We start from the raw sequence: 3,752 nt of genomic DNA, 5'->3' as shown, positions 1-3,752 counted from the left end.
TGAACCTTCTGGCATATAACTATTACTCCTTAAATGATTTGAATTGTACTGAATAATGATATTCTCCATTCAAGGAAGTTCCATTTGGCAGCGCTGTCCCAAACTCGTCCCACCAACCTTAACTATGCTGATGATTGTTATCTTGGTCACTTGTACAGGGAAATGACTTTCAATCCATGTGTTCTGATGAAGAAAGGAAATACTAAACACTTACATAAGTAAACTCAGGTTGCTTCCAATATCATATAAAAAATTCACACTATTTTCTGATAAAAATGTTCATTGCTAATAAGGAAACGATCGTTGGACAATTTACCAACTAGCCTCTACTTTCTTACAACACTTTTTTGACACACGTGCTCATCAAATGATCGACTATATTAGTTGGGACAAGGTACATCTGATGCCATCTATTAGCGGTTAAGTAAAACTCATTACGGTGTAAGCGAGGGAACTAGAGAAGTCTGCGTTATTAAGCCTTTCGAAAGGTAGCAGTATTGATATTCTACGTAGTTTTTACTAACAATACATGTCATACTATGAAACATATTAATTATATTTGGGTTTCATAAAAAGATAATTAAAATTAGATCAAATAAATGTGTAATTATTCGATTATCTCACCAGTTTCAGTACATTTGGCATATCTGGCGACCACAACCCCCAAATATAATTGAACTAACGATTGTTTGCTGAGGAGATACTTCAGTGACATTTATTGATAAATTTGTAATTTCCTAACAATTAAGATGTGGCCAGGTGACATGGAACTTCAAGTTCACGTGCGTCTGCTTTGTAGCAATTTTGTGCCCAAATAGAAATAGAAATGAAGCAATGAAAATTATAATGAGTGGATGATAGGGATGATTAGCAATTTAGAACTATCTGCTAATGCCATCTATTGGCCATGAAAAGGAATAATGTGTGAAGCTTTTTAATCCTTACATTCTGGAACTTTCCCTGACGTCAATTTGGTTTAAAAATAGCTTACTAAATTTGAATTTGAAATGATTCACACTTGTCATACATATTGCTACATAAAAATCATACTACCATCCTTTTCTAATTGGATAGAATCATTCACATGAATGGAAAAAGGAACGTGTGCTGCAATGTTTGGCAAAAAGTAGAAACACTTGTATTCTATTCGAATTTCAGTAAGTGTATGATTACTGGAACATACTTTCATGCTAGTTTTTTTTTTTTTATTAATGCATCGAAAATTCCTAATTCCAATGATATTATTTTTCTCCTGATTTTAAGCTCTAAGTTATGGTCATTATATGCAAAATACATAAAGTATGTATTAGAAAAATACATAGTGCAGATCTTAATATTCTAAAAGCAAAGAGTTGGAACTCAGCCATAGAAAGCCATAGAATTAAAAACCCCAAATTTAACCAAAATATATTCATGTCCGCAGCAAATACGTTGTTAACTAAGCATAAGCCCAATTATAGATATCTAAGCTCTATAAAGTGTGTCATTAAATGTAGTAGTTCGTGTTGCAAAATTGCACAGATGGGAACTTATTATTAGCAACAGGTTAAACAACATATTTTCACAAAGCATAATAGATATGTATCTTTGTTTTCCGGTTGTAGGTAAATACATGCACTCAAAAGGTATATAGAAAGGAATGGGAGATGTAAATGTATATGTATTAATTCTGAAATTGCCATAAATGAAAACACCCCGTAAAAGATTATCCATGTTTAATCAAATTGTTTGTGGTTCTTATGTCTTTTGTTAATTGTCAAATAGCATATATCGTAGGCACTTATTGATGATAGCAACTGGAAATGCAATGTGTGAATATTTGAAAATATACTGTAATATTCTATGAAATGGTTACAAAACATGAGTCTTTTACTTCATAAGTAAAAATAATGAGAGAGAGAGAGAGAGAGAGAGAGAGAGAGAGAGAGAGAGAGAGAGAGAGGAAACCCTCTGGGTTTCCTCTCTCTCTCTCTCTCTCTCTCTCTCTCTCTCTCTCTCTCTCTCTCTCTCTCTCTCTCTCTCTCTCTCTCTCTCTCTCTCTCTCAATAAGAGAAAGAAGAAGCAAGCATAGAAAGTAAAAGGCGAGTTTCCACAGACGCCAAGCGAACGTTCCGGGAAACGAACACACTAATGGCACCTGATTTTACGTACGCGAGATTCTCGCTAGCTGCTTCCCGTCCGCAACTTTCTCCATACGCCTAAAATCACGGCTAATTCCCTCCCCCGTAATGACACTAACAAGAAATGCACGCATATTTCTCATTACTTCTTCATCGCATTCCGACATGGTTACTCTTTTATCGCCCATATTTAATCTATTTAAGTCTCATTCTCTTCCATCTTCCATCTTGAACATTTCCTAGTTCCTGAATCCAAATACGATGGAGGACAGGCGGAGAATGTTCAGCATCATTCTAAATTCACGTTTGCTGCCATCCACTATTAGGAATGAAATGAACATATTATGAAGAACATTATTATTAATATTTTGTCAACTGGAGGGAAGGTTATTCTTATTCTGAAATATTTGGATTTGTATGAACAGTAGGTGAAAAATTGCTCCTTTTTATTAGAGAGCTATGTCCGGCTATCAAACGTCCGTCATACAAAGCCTTGGGTCAAACATGATCTCCTTGTTGCTTGTTATTGAAGTCTTTGGGCGTATGGCTCTTTTCGGTCACTGCTTTGCTTGCATCCTGTTGCACAGTTTTTAATTGGTTAAATAGGAGAGGGAACCCTTACTGTGTCAACTATGCTAATGGCAAGGTTTCTCCTATGTTCGTTTTGATATTTGCTTTACCCAAGATTTTTAAATGATTCGACCTATATTGTTGTGAAAGCAAGAAAATTATTATTATTATTATTATTATTATTATTATTATTATTTGTTAAGCTACAACCCTAGTTGGAAAAGCAGGATGCTATAAGCCCAGTGGCTCCAACAGGGAAAATAGCCCAGTGAGGAAAGGAAACAAGGAAAAATAAAATATTTTAAGAACAGTAACAACATTTGGATAATTAACTGAAACTAAAAGAAAATTTCATATATATACATACATACATACATATATATATATATATATATATATATATATATATATATATATATATATATCCCAAGTTACGACTGGCAGCCATTTCTAGCCCACTGCAGGACAAACACCTCAGTAGTGTTCATAGTCTTGTGTGATGTTTAACCATTTTCATCACCACGCTGGCCACTGCGGATTGGTGATGGTGGAAGACTTAATTTGATCGCTCACAGCAAATCAACCTAGTATGGTTGGCCTGGGTAATACCGCTTTGCTGATCATGGCGAAACAAAAATCCTTTCACCACTCAGAAAGGGGTTTATATATATATATATATATATATATATATATATATATATATATATATATATATATATATATATATATGTATATATATATGTTATTGGGCTCAGGCCATGTCATCCTGATGGAAGTTCCTTCATTAGTAGCTTCCTAGGTTATATTTGACTACAGTGATATATCCCAGAGAATTTACCAAAGGTATCCAGAATTCTAACTCCTGGAGCGAATATCCCTTAAAATTGGATATCGCGTAATCAGAGGACGTATTCTTGACACGTCTCATAGCTATCTACACCCCTAATAGCGTTTCCGCTTCGAGAGGGAAAAGTGGCAAGAATATAGGAGAGTCGTAAAAGAGACAATGCTCTCGACACTCCTACTGTACTGTAAATAGTGCGCCGAATCGCCACCGCGAGG

This window comes from Palaemon carinicauda, chromosome 22 (genome assembly GCF_036898095.1).
Source record: "Palaemon carinicauda isolate YSFRI2023 chromosome 22, ASM3689809v2, whole genome shotgun sequence".
NCBI lineage: Eukaryota > Metazoa > Arthropoda > Malacostraca > Decapoda > Palaemonidae > Palaemon > Palaemon carinicauda.
Note: the sequence above shows the minus strand (reverse complement) of the source record.